Here is a 20,999-nt window from a genome sequence, read left to right as displayed (position 1 = left end):
CTTCACCTCCTCTACCTCCACCAATTATTCTCCCTAACCCATAAGTTCTTGAAAAGTTCAAGGTCACTCAATCCCTATTGGCAAGCAGTGTCTATATGTGCTCACATCTTGGAGATGGTATCACATATTGACAAGTTGGGAGAGTTGGGTGTCGAAGTCTCAAGGAAGTTGGATGTTGACTGGGTTCTTCAATCACTTCCTAAGTCATATAGCGGGTTCTTTAAAGGACTACTATGCGACATATCACGACATGACCCTTATCGATCTTACCTATTTGCTTGTTGCTGCTGAATCAGCAATGATTTAGAGCACTGGTAAAGCAATTTTGATTGGAAGATCTACTTCCCAAACTTACATGGACATTGACAATGGAAACATTGGAAGTCCAGAAAAGTATTCTCTTCCCAATGGAAAGGGATCGGCCATAGTCAACCCGGTTGACCAAATGGTAAAGAGAAAGGCTAATTCTGAGATAGTCCCATGTACCATTACCAAAGAGTTGCGAAGCTACCTTATTTACCTGAAAGTTCACTAGGATGGTAAAAGTCAAAAATTTGACTGTGGTTCAGGTAAAGTCCACTATCTAACTCTATTAAGTTCCTATTTGGAGATTCTTATTACATGATGTGACTAGTCGCATTTTGATGTTTTGTAGAATCAAAAAAGGAGAGGAAGCTTAGAAGAAGAGTATGTTGAATCTGATCGCGAAGATGGATTTCGATCACATGATTCGAATATCAGAATTTTGAGTTGTTGCTTAAGAGTTATGATAGATTGCTTAGGAATAGATAACAACATAGTTTTCATATGTGTTTGCATTGTAAGGATAAGTTTTTCCGCAATTTTTTTTTTAAATAAATGAAAATTTTTTGATTTTATTTATTTTAAGTATCCTTACAATGGCATTTGTGAAAATTGTTGTATACATGTTTCCATTGATAGCAATATTGGAAAATAGATTTGATTCTTTCATTTGTGGTAGTGTCATAATTTACCAAATAAGGAAATATTCTCATCAACCAAGTTTCAGTTGGATAGAAACTTGGGATCATGCAACTTGTATTGTATGATGAATGAAAAATTTCATCTTTGGGAAATTAAGACTAATTCCTCATTCACATGTATATGTGATTCAAGTGAAGGACTAGGAGATCGGGTACACTTGGTTGTGCGCTGATTAGGTCCACCACAAAGAACGATAAGGCTATTCGTCATGATTTACTAAAGTTTAGTAAATATGGTTGTGCTTACAAGTTTAAGTATAATTCTGAAGCATTGGAAAAGTTTCAATGTATGGCAGGACGAATGAGAAGAATCAAATTTGGAAGAAAGATAAAAGTTTCTCCAATCTGATAAGGTGGGAGAGTGAGTTGTGATGTTTTGGATAAAACAAAGACTAACAAAGGCCAATTGTGTGAAGTTTTTTGTCTTGATAAGAATCCACACTAACTCTTGAATATTTTCTTTGTCAAGGAATGGTTATTGACAAAAGAATCTTATATGTCAATAGGTTAGTGGGAGTGTTAATGATCTTGAAAAGTCTCAAGAACTAATCAAGAATAAAACCTGTTGTTTATCACTAGCACATGACTTGAGGTTTGTAACCTATCGTGTTGACATATTCTTGTTTCTGTGCCTATTCCTGTTAAAGTTGACTATGCATGTGAGTTCTATGAGTTCTCAGTTGTTTGCATAACTACTTGGAAGCAATGGTAGGCCCTTGTGCTTCCAGGTGGCAAGATGTTAAGATTGAACGAATTCAGTCCATATGAGTTTGGATTTGTCACTAACCTCCTCTTGTGGTTATGTTTTTGACAAATTCATATGGATAGGAACACATACACCATAAATTCTAAGTGTCATAAGGTTTCTCTTCGATTCATGAAAATGATGGTGACAAAATGCTTTCACTAAGTAGATTTTAAGGAGACAGAAATTGTGATATTTGCAGTCTCAAATTCAATTATGATTACGGCATCCCTTTTCATAATTCGAATTGTGAGCAATGGAAAAGGTCTAAACATTCGAGACTATGATTACGACATCCCTTTTCATAGTTCTAAAATTGTTTAGACACACAGTGAGCTATCTAAGGAAAGGTGTATGATTTTGGGAAGCTTAGATAAAGTCTTATCGAAGCATCTCGTATCAAAAACCTGAACTTTGGTAATGAAAGTCAATAAAATATTGATTTCTAGAAGTCCAGTTGATTTCTGGATACATGTCAAAGCTAGTGGGAGCATAAGTGTTATGCTGATAAGAAGATAATTATCATGTTAGTGGGAGCATGATTATTATGTTAAGTGTTGCAAGTTAGCAATGTTAATTATAGAAAACAAAAGTTTCAATTTGCAAAGTTGTAGGGTTTGAAAAGTTGTTTTGCTATAACTAAGGGATAGGAAATTATACTTCATTCCAATTCTAAAAGCTGAAATTGAGAAAGCTTAAATTGAGATTTTAATCGAATTTAGTCAAGTATATATATATATATATATATATATATATATATATATATATATATATATATATATATATATGAATGTTATGTTGGAATGGTTCAACATAAGGAAGTTCGATATATTGAAATATTATTTGCGTTCTAAAATTCGATTATGATTACGACATCCCTTTTCATAATTCGAATTATGAGAACATGGCAAATAGAAATATTATAGCAAAAGACTGGTCTAGTATCATGTCTTTATGTGAGACATCATGAATCGCGTCCCATATGCTTCAGATATAGGATCGATTACATGTGCTGTGATATTCATCCGTTCTAATTTTTCCAAATGCCTAGGGCATTAAGAGGGAAAAAGGAATAGAACTGGATATGACTAAAATGATTAAGCAATTGTCGAGGACAATCTGAGGTTTACCAAAGACTGGTTGCTCATGGACAGCTGGAAGTATAGTGTTAATTTTGGAAGAACCATATTGACATATTCTGAAAAGAGGCAACTCTTATTCAGAAGTGATAGTCAAAATGGGAATAAGGAAATGTTTCCGTAGGTGGAAGTTATTCATTAAATCTGTGTAAGATTAGAAAACTCAATGCAAGAAGGATGTTCAAAGGAATGTACTTTGAATGTGAGACTTCGTTTCCATGGAATTGCTCTCCATTGGAATACTTTGTAGTGTTTGTTGCCAAGTCTTTGTGACTTTTGTGCATAGTCATTACAAGAGGATCATTGCATATAAGTTTAGAATCTAACAGATTGGCAAAGAATCTTGTATTCTTACATTTGTCATAAGGATTTGGAATTGTGAAATGAGCATCATTGAAATGTTTTCAATTGATCTATTCCACAAAGAAAGGACCATAAGTAAACATAGTGCATGCTTATAGCATGGGATAACTATTGTTTTACTTCAAGTATTAAGTTGATTATTTGAAACATTATACAATGAATAATGAGTAATCAATATGGCTCAAAAGTTTTCGGTCCATATAGGATTAGTATTATTCTTGTGTTTCAGTTTGCATGTTTTGACTTCCCGAATAACTTGGTTATTCAAACCGTCCACAGTCGATCATACTTTGGAAGTAGGTATTGAGGCAAGACTGTCATGAATGGGTCTGTAGTATGTCTAGGTGTTTTAGACATAGCTGCAATATTCATGAGTGCTCCTGGAATCAGATTCGAGTATTGGATTAAACCCACACTCATTTGAATCACTTCATGGATTTTATCACGAGTGATCATGAGACAATAATATCTTATATTCTTTAAACGGAGACGTGTGAGTTGTAGTTGCGAGTCATTTGCACATTGACATATGTAAACTCACCAGTAACTTGGATGTTATAAAACAAATAGTTGTGTGTAATTTGATGAGTGAGTACAAGCGAGAATTTGGGTCGAAGTTTATCCATTCCTTTTACCCCATGTGGATAAAAGCGATATCTATGGACCCCTCAATTATTTAGTGATGACAACCATAAGTGGTCGGTCGGGCCTGGACTGATTTGATTTGTTCAATTAGTCGGTCGTCATAAATCAGAAATCGGGAAACAACAGATAGACTGAGAAGATGATTATAATCAATGTCTCAGTCCATATGATATCTAGAATGGAGGAATATATGATCCCTTATATAATGGACACGTCATCGACTAGGTCAGAGTTTGACAGTGGCTTTTAAGAGCTACGATTGCTAGTCGGGGTTTTGGAGTCATATTTGCAATAATAGTTTTAGACTTATCCAAGTGGGAGACTGTTGGATTAGATGTCTAAGCCCATAACTATTATTGGTATGTACTTGACCCGAGAGTAGCATGGTCCATTTGGGTTGCATAACATCAGGACAATTTGTTAGGATGGACTTTTGAGAAGATGTTATATATGATTTATTATTATATTATAAGTTCTAATATATTAATATGAAATCATATGGTTTAATTAGTATTGATCAAGAATTAGTTTGGAATTAATTTAGTGATCAAAAGAGACTAATTAAATCTATGGGGACTAATTATGGTAATTGGTTATATTTATATGTGTTGGGCTTATGATCCATATTGGACTAAGTTTATGTATGGATACATAAAGAGTTGGGTCACATGAACCATGGATCATAAAACACATGGGTATGGATTTGGGTTATACCCATGACTCTTGGAATCCTACATATAAATATAAACTCCATAACTTAAAACTGCCACTTCTAGTTCTTGGAGTTCATGGAGGTGTTTTTGGTGCATGCAAATTCTCTCTCAAGAGTCACCTTTGTCCTAGGTGAGTTGTGATTCCATTTGAGGTGCAACACTTGGGGCACTAAGTTCTTAAAGGCCAAAGTCTTCCTAGCAACATCAACAACATCAAGAGGTATGTCTAAAACTTGTCTTATTATACATATGTTATTTGTGTGCTAGTTATAGGCTTAAAGCTTTGGAAACCACATGCATGTATAATTAGAGAAAACATAGATCCAAAGCTTTTAGGGTTGTATGTGCACCATAGGATGTTGTAGTATATTAAAACCCAACATATTCCAGGCCCAATAAGCATATAAATGGACCACTAAGGCCCAATAAACATGTAATGTATATTCCAGGCCCAATAAGCATGTAAATGGACCACTAAGGCCCAATAAACATGTAATGTATATTCCGGGCCCAATAAAAGTGAAAATGACATATTTAGTCAGTTTGTTATTACATTGTTTGTTTTAGCTCAATTGATTACCAAAATGACATAAAAGGCCCACTTTTTGTGATGATAACATTTTTGGCCCATTAAGCCGAAAATTTACAATTAAGGCACATTTTTGGAAAAAATGACACTTTAGGTCCCTTAAGACCAAAAGTTTACATTTAAGGGCTTATTTTAAATAAAATAACATTTTTAGCCCACTTTTGTTGAAAATAACATTTTCGGCCCAATCTTTGATGAAGATTGACATTTGCGGCCCAAATGTATAGAAATTTACCTTTTCGGCCCAAGTTTAATAAAATTGTCATTTTCAGCCCTTTTTAACCGAAAATTTACATTTTTGGCTCAAATTTATTTAAAATGACAATTTAATCCACAAAAGTCAAAAATTTACAAATTAAGCCCATGAAACCGTGAAGGCCCAAATTTAAGTCCATTTTGTGAAAATTAACACTTTTGGCCCTTTTAAAACCATAAATATCTTTAGGACTTATTTTTATATAAAAATGACTCTTTTGGTCCTTGAAAAACCGTGAATGTCCTAAAGGCTTCACCTTTTTGTTTATTTGTCAAAATGGCCCCTTTAACGGTTTTGGATTGTTTTCTAGTGTATCATAACATGTTTTAAACTTTCCATTTTCATAGTAAGTTGCATGTAATGATTTAGTTTGCAAATATCACCAAGTTTTGTTAGCAACTTCGAGTTTCATGAGGTTTTAGCACATAATCACAACATATAACATGGAAAAACACACATATACATACATAAACACATAGATCTAACACAAAGCAAATTGTATCCTCCCCCCAAAAACAATATAAATCCGAAAACAAGGGGTATGAACTCACTTTGGGGTGATAGATCGGTTTTTGAAGAAGTGAAGAAGATGTTTTCGGCCTAGCAAGCTCCTTGAAGAGGTCTTGAAGATGTGGGTAGTTCTAGTAGCATAAACACGAAATAATAGTGGTTTAAGGGAAGATTTTTAGTGTAAACTTGAAGTTAAACCATAGAGTTAAACAAGAACTTACCAAGAATGATTGTGCTTTGATGAAGAGTTCTAGATGCACATAAACAAATCCAAGAAAATTTGGAAGGCTGAAAAGAGGAATTTCTTAAGTTAAAGATGGAGAATGTTTGAAGAAGTTTGAGTGAGGAGAGGTGGTGAGAGGTGGCTTCGGCCGAGAATTAAGAAGGGGGAAGGGGGGAATGGGAAATGATGTTTCATGGAAGTATGAGATGGTCTAGATACATGATGTGTATTGCATGGTTGTATAGAAGGTATTAGTGAGGTGTCATGCTCTAATTAATCCCATATTATCTTTTATTTTTTTACAATATATATATATATATATATATATATATATATATATATATATATATATATATATATATATATACACATAACCGAGAATGAGAAGGGGGAAAAAGAGAAAAGAATAAGTGTTGGGTCAATATGGATAATCAATCGAATTTGTGTAGCCCAAAATAATTTTTTCGGCCCATTGGGCCCTCTTATGAGTTCACGGCCCAAAAAGGGTAAAATAATGGGTTTTCGGTCCATTACAATTATTTGTGTGGTTTTTGGCCCAATAAGGCCCATGAAAACGAAGTGAGACATTCTAGGCCCATTAAGGCCTATAATGCTATAGTTTAATGAATGTGGGTCCAATTGGGTCCCAAATGAGGTTCCTTGGCCCAAAATAATCCAATTGAGAGTTTATTGGCCCATTAGGCCCAATAAATGATTTCTGGCCCAATAATACGTTTGAACAGGGAAATTAGGGTTACAAACCCAAGTTGAGTAAATGTAGTGTATGGAATTAGGTTTTGGGCTTCACGAGTGAGTTTTGATTCGAACAGTTGTTTTTGAATTGAATAGCATGTATAACATCAATCTTGGAGTTACCAGATACACTAAGAGTTGATCATACATAGACTGAATTTCCTAGCCCAACTATGCTAGTTGTGACATCATCCCCCCGTTAGAGGGAATTTCGTCCTGAAATTCTTTTGAAGGTTGTTCTTAGGAACTAGAGAAAAGGTGAGGGTACTTTTGTTTCATTTGGTCTTTGTGTTCCCATGTGAATTCCGGTCCGCGCTTTGCGTTCCATCGAACCTTCACAATCGGAATGCGGCTTTGTTTTGTACGCTTCACTTCCCTGTCCATTATCTCAACCGGCTCTTCGACGAACAGGAGATTCTAGTTTACTTTGATCTCATCCAGAGAAACGAAGAGGGTTTCATCTGATAAGCACTTTTTCAGATTCGACATGTGGAACACGGGGTGTACGTTGTTGAGCATCGCAGATAGCTGCAACTTATAAGCCACCAGACCAATCCGGGAAAGAATCTCGAACGAGTTTAGTTTTCCTCGCCGACCAAAACAGATCATCCCTTTCCATGGAGAGACCTTCAAGAGCACCTGATCTCCGACTTGAAACTCCAGAGGCTTTCGTCGTTTATCAGCATAGCTCTTTTGTCGGTCTCGCGATGCTTGAAGTCGTGCCTTGATTTGAACTATTTTCTCCATCGTTTCCCGAATGATCTCGGGTCCTGTAAGAGTGTTGTTCGGTGTTTGCCCTCTTGCCAACTGGGTGTCTCCCACCTCAGCCCAACAAAGAGGCGATCTGCATTTGCGACCATACAAAGCCTCAAAAGGAGCAACCTTAATGCTCGTGTGATAGTTGTTATTGTACGAGAACTCAATTAAGGGCAAGTGGGTATCCCATTATTTCCAAAATCTATAACACAGGCTCGGAGCATATCTTCAAGTGTTTGAATGGTTCGCTCGCTTTGGCCATCAGTTTGAGGGTGGTAGGCAGTGCTCATATCTAGTTGTGTTCCCATTGCCTTCTGGAGCGAATGCCAAAATCGTGAACTAAATCTACTATCTCGGTCCAAGATAATAGATATCGGCACCCCATGGAGTCTCATAATTTCTTTTATATAGATTCGTGTTAGCCTCTCTATTTTGTACGTCTCCCTTATTGGTAGGAAATGAGCAGATTTAGTTAGCCTATCGACAATCACACATTTAGCATCCAATCCGTCCGTTGTCTTAGGCAATTTGGTTATGAAATATGTGGTAATCCTTTCCCATTTCCACTCGGGTATTACTGGCTGTTGTAACAATCCCGAGGGCTTCTGATATTCCACTTTAACCTTGGCACAAGTGAGACACTTGCCCACGTAAGTGGCAATTTCTGCTTTCATGTTTGGCCACCAATAATGTTGTTTAATGTCCAAGTACATCTTATCGGAACCTGGATGGACGGAGTATCGTGTTTTGTGCGCTTCGTTCATGACTACGTCCCTGAATCCTCCAAATTTTGGGATCCAGATACGTTCCATGAAGTAATAAGTTCTGTCTCCTTTGACTTCCAGGTTCTTATCCATTCCACGCACTGTTTCATTTGCGGCATTCTCCGACTTCAATGCCTCTAATTGAGCTTCCTTGATTTGTGAAGTTAGGTGATACTGGATGGCTATCGATAATGTTTTCACCCAGCGACCCGAGTATTCATTCCTAGTCAGGGCATCGGCTACCATGTTAGCCTTGCCTGGGTGGTACCTGATCTCACATTCATAATCATTTAGCAGCTCAACCTACCTTTGCTGCCTCATGTTCAACTCCTTTTGATTTAGAATGTGCTGGAGGCTTTTGTGGTCCGTGAAGATGGTGCACTTTGTACCATAGAGGTAGTGCCTCCAAATCTTTAGGGCGAAGACCACGGCTCCTAGCTCGAGATCATGAGTGGTGTAATTTACTTCATGTGTCTTCAATTGCCTAGACGCGTAAGCTATCACTTTTCCACGCTGCATAAGAACACATCCTAACCCTTGATTCGAAGCGTCGCAATATACTACGAAGTCTTCGGTTCCCTCCGGTAAGGATTGTTGGATAAGGTGTCTAAGTCCATAACTATATTTGGTATGTACTTGACCCGACCCAGCATGGTCCATTTGGGTTGCACTTCACCGAAAAAATTTGTATGGATAATCTTTTGAAAATAGTATATTTATGATTTATTAATATATTATAGGTTATAATATAGACAAAATTGCAAAAATGGTCCCCGTGGTATGCATTTTTTTGGGGTTTCAGTCCAAACCTGGACTTTTTTGTATTCATGGTCCTTTTGGCCTAGTTTGTACGTAGAAATGGTCCCTCGACTTAACTTTCGTTAAGTTATTACTGTTAAACCCCTCATGTGCATCTCACATGAGGGTATATTTGTCTTTTCACATATAAAGGACCATTTTTGCACCTAAAAAATATATCCTTTTAAAAACAAATAATACCTATTTATTTATTTTAATAATTAAAAAATAAAAAATGTTTCTCTCTCTCTCTCTCTCTCTCTCTCTCTCTCTCCACCCAAAATACAGAAAACCAAACATGCGATGATGGTTTGTATTTGAACTTATGAAATCTAAAATCAACTTCAACTAGAGAATCGAACATTCAACTTCAACCAGAAAATCAAGTTAAAAACCCAAAAATCAAGTTCTGAAATTAAAAATCAACCAGGAAGCAAATATTAAAAATTTGGGTTCGAGTGGGTCCATGGTTCGATTTGCAAATAGAGACAAATCAAGCTTCAATTTGGAACCTAGATAAACAGAGAAGAAAGGGGAGGGTTATCAGCTCTGATTTTGTTTTGAAAATCTTCGTCTTTGTCACCACCTATTCGCCTGGAAAGCTTGTCTTCTTTAAAGCTTACAGAAGGCCCAATTAACATGAGTTGAACTTTGACAACTGAAACTGGAACTCAAAAAAAGGGGTTTTTTTGTGATCGTGTGTGCAGGTGAGAAAAAAGAAGAAAGAAGATGGGTGGGGTAATCGGGTGTGTGTTGAGAGAAGATGGGTGGGGTAATTGTGTCGTTAGTCTCCGTGGATGTCGACCCATTGCCTCGACAGCAACTTCGGTAAGGAAAGGTGCGAAAGGGGGAAGATGCAATAAATAACTGAAGGAGGTGGCGAGGCTCCTCCCCGACGAGTCTCATCGTGGTTTCTTTCTCGTCATCGATAGCAACGATTTGGAAGGGAATCAGAGCAGCTGCAGCAACAACGATTGAGGTGGGGTGTTTGGGTTTGTGCTTTTTCGACTGTAGGAGGGTTGTAGAGGTGTTGAACATCAATTGCATTCATCGAAAGGGTTGTAGCTCTTCTTGATCTCACCGGAAACAGCCATCCAAGGGTGTGTTTGTTTGTTTGATGCTCGACAGGCGATGATGCTCGACAGGGGATTTTAGGTGATGCTTCTTCAACAATTGTGTTTGGGAAGAAGAAAAGGGAAGATAGAGTGAGGAAGACGAGAGAGAGAGAGAGAGAGAGAGACCTTTTTTTTAATTATTAAAATAAATAAATAGGTATTAATTTTTATTTTAAAAAAAAAGGATATATTTTTTAGGTGCAAAATGGTCCTTTATATGTGAAAAGACAAATATACCCTCATGTGAGATGCACATGAGGGGGTTAACAGCAATAACTTAACGGAAGTTAAGTCGAATGACCATTTCTACGTACAAACTAGGCCAAAAGGACCATGAATCCAAAAAAGTCGAGGTTTGGACTGAAACCCCAAAAAAATGCATACCACAGGGACCATTTTTGTAATTTTGTCTATAATATATTAATATGAAATCATATTATTTAATTAGTATTGATCAAGAATTAATTTTGTGATCAAAATAGACTAATTAAATATGGACTCTTATATATATAGAATGGGCTAAGCTTGCATGGAAGTCCATGGAGCTTTTAACCCATGGATCCTATGGAAATGAAAGGTCATGGGTATTAGGGTTTACATGGATGTAACCCTAATCCACCATACTATATAAAAAAGTCTTTGGCACTTGAAATTGCATGAGTGTGTGTGAGAACAAAGGTGGGCCGATTTCTACAAGTGCATTATATTCTCTCAAGCTTTCAAAGTTGGTTTTGCTGATTTGTGATTCCACTTGAGGCATCCACAATATTGGTGTTAGGCTCTTGAAGCTCCAAGCAATCAACCCCAAGAAAAGGTATGTTATTCTACTAAAGTTTCATATTACAAGTACCCCATAACATGCTAGTTAGGTTGAGAACCTTGGAAAAATCAAATTTGCATGTATATTAGAGAAAACATAGATCCAAGGTTTCTAGGGTTGCATGTACACCATAGGAGTGTTAGAATGCTCAAAACCCATCAGTGGTATCAAAGCCTAGGCTTATTTTCATTATACTTGATGCAAATTGCTGAAAAATGTCGAAATTCTGCTCACTGTTCAGTGAACTCGCCGAGTCCATGGGGGGACTCGACGAGTCCAAGTGAAACTTCATCCTACTCGTTGAGTAGGTTCTTGCACTCGGCGAGTAGGAGGCCCTGTGTGCAGATTTTCGAGTTTCGCTGCTGGAAATGGACTGGAATCATAACCCTAAACTGTTTTGGTCATATAAAATCCGTTTTTGATGTCGTAATGATTATGCTAATCCATTTTCAAAGGTTATTATCAAAGATTCAAGTTTTATATATGTTTATATGATTCTTGAAATTTGTTGATATGAATGTTCATGCTTATGAGTTTTAGTAGATCATAGGAATTATTTGCAAATTGTTTGTTAGTGTAATTCTTGATCTAAATGCCAATTAATGGACTCCATAACTTGTCCTCAAGTTATGGAATTCAAAAAGTCTTTTCTTTAAAACCATTAAAACTCATAAGTTATAGAAATGAAAAGCTTTTGAATAGTTTCAAAACTTGCCCTCAAGTTTTGGAATTTGTAAAGTCTCACACACAATTTAATTCCAACCCCTAGAGTTTTAAAAGTTAAAATTCAACCCTTATACTTTATAATATTATAAGTTAATAATATATATATATATATATATATATATATATATATATATATATATATATATATATATATATATAAGATCAAGTCAGTTTTACCGTTAGTAGGCCTCATTCATGAAGCCGGTCTATAAGAGGGGTATAAGGTTGTTGCCTATAAAATGGCAGCTTAATGGGTGTCCACTCTCACCCACCGCTTCCTTGACTGGTGAAGAGTCGTTAGCCGAACGGGTAGGACAAGGACTATAATTCTCATTAAAAGTATAATGATAAATATAAATTAAGTAAACCGTTTATAAATTCCCAATCTTAGTAACTTAGGAAAAATGTGAATTTGGTGCTAACCCATGAAATTACACTTTGTACCTTACCAAGTCGTTAGTGGAGCATGTGTGGTTAACCGACACACTAATATGGACTAGTAAGTGTGGCAAAGGGTAACTTAATGTTTATCATAGATCGGTGGAGCACGTGTGGTTAACTGGCACATCGATTAGGTGATAAAGTTAAGGGTACCAAGTTAATTTGCATGGTTATTCACACCTTGTTTGTGATCCTCGGCATCCCAATCACAAACTTGAGAGGGCACAATCGAGATTTAAACATGCCATTGAAAAGTTCAATGAATCTCAAAAGAATCTAGGAATTTGAATTCATTAAAACTTAATAATTTATTTCGTTTTTCAGGGTGGAAATTGGTGAATCGTCATTCACCTACCTTCAAATATTTTATAGCTTGGATTACGGCATCCCTCTTCTAAGTTATAAAATATTGTGTTGGGTCCTAGCCTTAATATTACATTTGGGTGTCTTATTAAGGATTCTTTATCTAATTTAAACTTGTCTTTCTTCCTTTTCAGATGTCTTCCAACAATGCTTCAGGCTCAAACCCTACCGGCTCCTTCTCTCTCATGAATCTTTGTGGGAGGGTCATTTTTGATGGAACTAATTTCAATGACTGGATTAGGAACATCAGAATGGTCACACGCTATGAGGACAAGGAATATGTCCTTGACAATGAGCTTAAGGAACTTGATGAGTCATCTGCTACTCCATAGGAGGTTGCTGATTTTAGGGAACATGAGAAAGATGCCACTAAGGTGGCTTGTATCATGCTTGCCACTATGGCACCTGAACTCCAAAAGTCCTATGACGACTTCTACCCTTTTGAGATGCACCAGGATCTGATGGAAAGGTACCATCAGAGTGTACGTCAAGAGAGGTATGAAATAATCGCCTCCATGATAACAACTAAGATGAAGGATGGAGAGTCCATCACGGCCCACCTACAAAAAATGCAAAGATTTGTGGACCGTCTTCTCAAACTGAATGTGAACTTTGATGAGGAGCTGGCTATTGACATCATACTGCAATCCTTACCTCCCTGTTATGATCAGTTCCGCATGACCTATTACATGAATGAGGAGGAGGTCACATTGAGCAAGCTTCAGGGACTTTTGAGGACTGCTGAAAGCAACCTCAAAGAGAAAAATGTTGTTTCTACTCCTACCACTGCCCCTGTTCTGGCTATCGGGCATCGATAAGGGAAAAAGAGGAAGACCCTTTGGAAGGGTACCAATGGAAAGTGTCTTAAAGGCTCCTCTTCAAATGGAAACAAAGGTGGTTCTGCTACTCCCACTTCCAACCCAAAAGAAGCACAATGCTTCTATTGTCAGGAAAAGGGGCACTGGAAGCGAAGCTGCCCCAAGTACTTGCAGGATATAAAGGATGGGAAGATTAAGCTCTCCTTTGCAGGTATTTACACTATATTGTCTAATAACTCACCACATACTAATTCTTGGGTCCTTGATACAGGGTGTGGAATTCACATTTGTTCTGATTTGCAGGGACTAAGAAGAAGTGAGGAAGTGGAGCACGGGAAGATAATCTTAATCATGGGGAATAGGAAAGCATCACATGTCACCAAGATTGGAGTTTACTCTTTATTGCTAAGTAGTGGGTTAACATAAGATTTGAATAAATGTTGTTACTTGTCTGAAATGGCGAGAAATATTATTTCTTTTCATGGCTTGTACAAACAAGGTTATAGTTTTTCATTTGATAATGAATGTGGTGCTATTAATGTTTTTTATAATCATATGTTTTATTTTAAAGCATTACCTTGCAATGGTGTATATGAAGCTATGAATGTTGTAGATAACTTAGGAAATAATGTGTTGCATATTGATTCTTCCACTAGTTTGGATAAGGCATCCTTGTGGCATTGTCGTCTTGGACATGTCAACAAGAAGCGCATAGGCCAACTCCAGAAGGATGTTGTTTTGGAATCATTTGACTTAAAGTCGGATGATAGTTGCGAGTCTTGTTTACTTGGAAAAATGACAAAGTCACCCTTCACTGGTACTTGTGCAAGGGGTGAGGGTCTATTGGATCTCATACACACAAATGTATGTGGACCTTTCAAACCCGCCACAAGGGATGCTAACCGCTTTTATGTGACTTTTAGTGATGATTATAGTAGATATAATTATATCTACTTCATCAAGCATAAGTCAGAAACCTTTGAAAAGTTCAAAGAGTTTAAACAGTAAGTGGAGAATCAGTTGGGAAGGAAGATTAAGATGCTTTGATCCGATCGAGGAGGAGAGTATCTTAGTACAGAGTTCCTTGACTATCTTAAGGAACGTGGAATTGTTTCATAATTAACACCTCCCAGGACACCACGGCTTAATGGTGTGGCAGGGAGGCGCAATCTAACCTTGTTGGACATGGTTCGTTCAATGATGAGTCGAGCTTCGTTACCAATCTCATTCTGGGGGTATGCATGTACGCCATAGGAGTGTTAGAATGCTCAAAACTCATCAAGGATAGCACTGGAGCACTACATAGGGCTCGCTTCAAGGTTTGGAAAGCAGCTTCTTGTTTGTCCGTCCAGTTAAAGGGTATGCCTTTTTGTGTTAGAGTGGTGATGGGCTTGGCTATCTTGGAGAAGTTCTGAATAAACCTTTGGTAGTAGCCTACAAGACCCAAGAATTGCCGGATTTCTGTTGGTGTTTTCGGAATCGTCCAGCCTTCAATAGCCTTGATCTTGGAAGAATGCACATGAATTCCTTCCTCATTGACTACGTGGCCCAAGAAGTTGACACTGCGAATCCAGAACTCGCATTTGGAGAGTTTTGCATATAGCTTTTCAGCTCTCAGAGTTTCCAAGATCTGACGGTGGTGCTGACTGTGCTCCTCCTTACTTCGAGAGTATATGAGTATATCATCAATGAAGACTATTACAAAATTATCAAGGAATGGGCGGCAGACTCGATTCATGAGGTCCATAAATGTTGTGGGGGCATTTGTCAGACCGAAGGGCATGACAATGAATTCGTAATGGCCGTATCGAGTTCGGAAAGCAGTTTTTGGAATATCCTCTTCCCAAACTCGGAGCTGATGATAACCAGATCTTAGATCTATTTTAGAGAAATAACTAGCTCATTAAAGCTGGTCAAATAGATCATCAATCAGAGGGAGTGGGTATCGGTTTTTGATGGTGAGTTTGATCAACTCCCGATAGTCGATGCACATTCTGAAGGATCCGTCCTTCTTCTTGACAAACAAGACCGGAGCTCCCCAGGGTGAGAAGCTTGGCCTGATGAATCCCTTGCTCAAAAGCTCGCTTAATTGACTGGATAGCTCCTGCATTTCGGCGGGAGCTAACCTGTAAGGTGATTTGGCAATTGATGTGGCTCCCAGTATTAGGTCGATTCGAAATTCAACCTGTCTTTCTGGGAGTATTCCCGGAAGGTCTTCAGGAAATACGTCTGGAAAGTCACATGCCACTGGGATGTCTTTAATGTTTATTTCCTCTTTTTCTTTATCCGCAACGTGAGCGAGGAAGGCATAATTTTTCTTATGCATGCATTTTTGTGCCTTGGTGCACGAGATAAGACGGAGATTGGTGCCAGGTTTATCACCGTAGATTATTAGGGTTTCGTGGTTGGGGAGGTGAAGGCGAACGACCTTCTCGTGGCACATAATGTCGGCATGGTGGGGGCTTAACCAATCCATGCCTATAATCACATCAAAGCTCCTAATATCTACTGGCATTAAGTTTATTGGTAATGAATGATTATCTAATGTGAGAGTGCACCCTATGTATATATCTTTTGTTGTTTTGGTTTTCCCATTAGCCATCTCCACCGTGAAGGCTTCGCTTAGCTTCTGGGGTTGTTGGTTTAGTAAGTGTTTGAATTTATTACTCACGAAACTCTGCTCAGCCCCACTATCAAATAGAATGCATGCGTAAGTGTTGTTGAGGGGACACGTACCAGTAACAACCGTCGGGTCTTGAACTGCCTCTCCTTGACCCAGAGTCAGGACAATGTCTGATCCTCCTGCTCCTTGGTTGTTGGCTTTGGGGAAATTTCGTCTAAAATTTCCAGTTCCTCCACACCCATAACAAGTATGATTGCCCCCAACGTTATTGTTGTTGTTCTTGTTGTTTGGCTGCTGGTTCTGTTGGGGTTGAGATCTGCAGTACCGGGTGGTGTGACCCTTGCGGTTGCAGTTGGTACGTTGCATTTCTCTGCACTCGCCATGGTGGTGGTAGTTACATTTGTTACATTTTGGTAGGGTTCCATAGTATGGCTTGGTAGTTGTTTGCGCAGATGAGGGTAGAGCAGCTTGTGCTGGCGCAACTTGAGTGGTAGCAGCGTGGACTGCTACGATTTGTTGCTTTTTGGAGGATCCCTGGTTATGTCGCCCCTTTTGTTTGTTGTCCCTGTTTTTCTTGTTATCTCATTCCTTCTTGGTCTCGGTCTCAACATTTTTTGCTCCTTACTTGCTGCCATGGTCGTAAAGCTTCTGAGCTAGCCTTTTCGCACTGTCAAAAGTTTATGGATTCGCCGCAATCACATTTCCTTGGATTGGAGACGTTAATCCCCAAATGAACCGCTCAGTCTTCTTTCTTTCTGATGTGATCATAACCGGGCACAAAAGGGCTAGTTCACTGAACCTTAATATGTAAGCCCCGATGTCTGAGTTTTGTACTGTGAGATTCCATAACTCCTGCTTCGATTTCTGTACTTCCCCTTGGGGACAGTATTCTGCCATCAACATTTCCTTGAGCTCCTCCCATGGCATGGCATTCGCCACTGGGAGTGTCATAGCCTCCACATGACCATTCCACCATGAAAGCGCTTGGTCAACAAACGTGCAAGCTGCAAATTTCACCTTGCATTCTTTAGGGCATCCGTAGATCTCAAAGACTGGCTCGATCTTTTCCATCTATCGCTTTAAAGTTATCACTCCTCTCGTTCCATTGAATGTTCGTGGTTTGGCATTTGAAAAGTCTTTGTAGGTACAAACCTTTGTAGGACCTTGGTTCATCCCTTGGTTCGAGCTTCCAGTTCCTTGACCGTTACCGCCACCATTGTTCCCAGTTTGAATATGTGCCAAGGCTGCTGTGACTGCAGCCGAGACTGCTGCTTGGAAAGCAGCAGAGTTCACCTCTGGCGGAGGCGGTGGTGGTGGCGCCGTGTTGTTATTCTTGCAAATTGGTCTCCTAGGCATCTTTTGTCATGGAACAGAAGGACGTTGAACACATTGTTATTGTCTAGAGGTTGTAATGTTTTCGGTTGTACATATGAGTGAATCCGTATAATATCATGAAACAAGGAAAATAGAACACATAGCAGATAACAACATCACAAATAAAACATATAACTATTTCATTAATGATAAACTTTGTAGTACAATGCGTGAAAATTCGCCTTGGAATGCATACAATACATAGAGACATATATGATCCGACAGCATAACAACTTTATGAGTAGTGTAGTCACTTAATCATTAAGTCGGTCCAACATACAATAGTACATAAAAGAGAACCATAACAATAGTGGTAGTAGGTGGATCGGATCCTAGTCGCGATGGGAAGTGTCTGGTGGTGTTGATGATAAGGTGGATGCACCCTGAAGTCTGGCCAGATGATGCTCGGTGGCTTGTAGTCGGGCCTCCAATGCTGTCTATCTCGCCTGATAGTCCCTAACGACCTCATGAGTCATTCTCTCTGCACGCTCAACCGCAGCTCTCATTGCAACCATCTGACCGGCGGTTGCCTGTGCCTGCTCACCTATATCACACGTCCTCCTAACCATCACTGGCAGGGATCGATCTGCAGGTCCGCCGTGACTCAGGTCGTAATAGTCCCTGTTCATGTCGAATGGGGGACGCACCCCCTGCTGGCGACTCCACCTCCAGATCTCATGTGCCCACGGCGGCGTAGGGCCATTGGGACCCATCCTGTGCGGGGGCACCCTGGCCACGTATGGAGGATTAATGACTTCGGACTCCGCGTCCGAGTCATCTGCATCATTACCATCAGACTCCTCCTCCTATGAGTCCACCACCGGTTCTGCTGGTCCTTCTTCTGTTTCCTCTTCTGGTTCTTCCTCTGGTTCCGGCTCTAGCCATCCTCCGTTCCCCTCGTTGGGGAAGTAAGGATCTCCGGGGTGATGAAATCCAGCCATAGAGTTGGGTTTTAGTATACTACAACATCCTATGGTGCACATACAACCCTAAATAACTTGGATCTATGTTTTCTCTATTATACATGCAAATATGAAGTTTCCAAGATATTACCCTATACTAGCATACAAATATCATATACTTGGGTAATAAAATAGATAGAATACGTACCTTTTTTTATGTAACTTGTCTTCATGAAGCTTGAGTGCCTAGTGCCCCAAGTGTGACACCTCAAATGGTTCACACAACACCATGAACACTTGGAATAACCTTGAGAATAAGGATACTTTGGTTCTCTCTAGTGAAATCGGCATTGCCCTTTTGTGTACACACACTAGTTCCAATTTCACCAACCAAGGACATCTTTATATAGTGTGGAGATTAGGGTTAAACCCTAATACCCATGACCTTTCATTTCATATGATCCATGGGTTAAACACTCCATGGACTATCCATGAAAGCTTAGCCCAACCTAAATGAACTTGGCCCATCACACACATATATCTTAGAGTCCATATTTAATTAGTTCCTTTTGATCACTTAATTAATTATAAATTAATTCTTGATCAATACTAATTAAATAATATGATTATATATTAATATATTAGAACTTATAATATATTAATATAAATCACTAGTATCCTTTTTCCTCATCTTGTCTATCCAATTGTGCCGATGCTATGCAACCCATATGGACCATGCCAGGTCGGGTCAAGTCTTACCAATTATAGTTATTGACTTAGACATTAATCCAACAGTCTCCCACTTGGATAAGTCTAAAACTATTATTGAGTATGACTTCAAACCCCGACTAGCAATCGTAGCTCTCAAAAGATTCTATCGAACTCTGACCTTGCCGATGAACTCTGACCTTTGTCAATGACTTGTCCATTAGATAAGGGATCATATATTCCTCCATTCTAGATATCATATGGACTGAGAGATGGATTATAAATCATTCTCTCTGTCCATTTGGTGTTTCCCGATTTCCGATTCATGACGACTGACTGATTGAACAGATCAAATCAGTCCTAGCTTGGCCAAGCACTCACATGTGTCATCATTAAATCATCGAGGGGCCCACAGATATCGCTTTTATCCCGAAGGTAAAAGGAATGGATAAACTTCGACTCATAAGGCTTGTTCTACTACTTGTTGAATCATACACAAAGGCACGTTCTATAACATCGAGTTACCAATGTGGTTTCGTGCAATCAATGTACAACCAACTCATAGTAACAACTCATATCTCTAGGTTTGAAGAATATAAGATATTACCGTCTCATGATCACTCGTGATAAAATCCATGAAGTGATTCAAATGAGCGCGGGTTGAATCCAATACTCAGAACTTATGAGCACTCGTGAGTGTTGTAACACCACTTTGTCCACCAACTTGGACCTCTACAAATCAACCCATGACAGTCTTGATTCATATCTACTTCCAACATATGACCGACTGTGGATGGTGTGAATAACTTAATCATTCAGGAAGAGCGACTTAGTTATTCTGGAAGTCAAAACATGCAAAGTGAAACACAAGAATAAATGAATCAAATATTGTATCAAACCCTATGAATATAAATAAACACTTTTATTTATCACCATACTGATTACTCATTATTCATTGTTTCGGTTTTATCAACTTTATACTTGAATTAAAAACACTAGTTGTCCCATGCTCCAAGCATGTACACTATGTTTTTCTTAAACAATAGCTTTGCCATACACCAAGTATGCATTCTATGTTTGTCTATGATCCTTACTTTGTGAAATAAACCAATTGAACATAATTTCAATGATTCTAATTTCACACTCCCAAATCCTTATCGAAAAATGTGAGAATTTCAAATTCCTATCATTTATCGAAATTTGTTTAGACTTTAAACTTATATGCACTGACCCTCCTGTAATGAATATGTACAAAGTCACAAAGACTTGTCAACAGTCATTATAAGGTATTCCAATGGAGATCAACTCCATGGAAACTAAGTCTCATATTCAAAGTACATTGCTTTGGACATGCTTCTTGCATTAAGTTTTCTAATCTTACACAGATAACTTCCACCTATGGGGACAATTCCATATTCTCATTTTGACTATCACTTCTGAATAAGAGATGCCTCTTTTCAGAATATGTCAATATGGTCCTTCCAAAATTAGCACTATACTTCCAACTGTCCCTGAGCAACCAATCTTTGGTAAACCTCAGATTGTCCTCGACAATTGCTTAATCATTTTAGTCATATCCAATTCTAGACCTTTTCCCTTCTTAATGCCTCTGGACATTTGGAAAAATTTAGAAATGACAAATATTATAGCACATGCAATCGATCCTGTACCCAAAGCAAATGGTACACGATTCATGATGTCTCACATAAAGACATGATTCTAGACCAGTCTTTTGCTACAATATTTTTATTTGCCATGTTTTCAAAATTTGACTATGAAGAGGGATGCCGTAATCATAATCGAATTTTGAGAACGCAATATATAGAATTTCCTTATGTTGAACCAATCCAA

Source organism: Lactuca virosa, chromosome 4 (genome assembly GCF_052849685.1).
Source record: "Lactuca virosa cultivar CGN04683 chromosome 4, Lactuca_virosa_CGN04683_v6, whole genome shotgun sequence".
In the NCBI taxonomy this organism is placed as follows: Eukaryota; Viridiplantae; Streptophyta; class Magnoliopsida; order Asterales; family Asteraceae; genus Lactuca; species Lactuca virosa.
The sequence above is the reverse complement of the archived record's forward strand: the minus strand, read 5'-3'. Positions refer to the sequence as shown.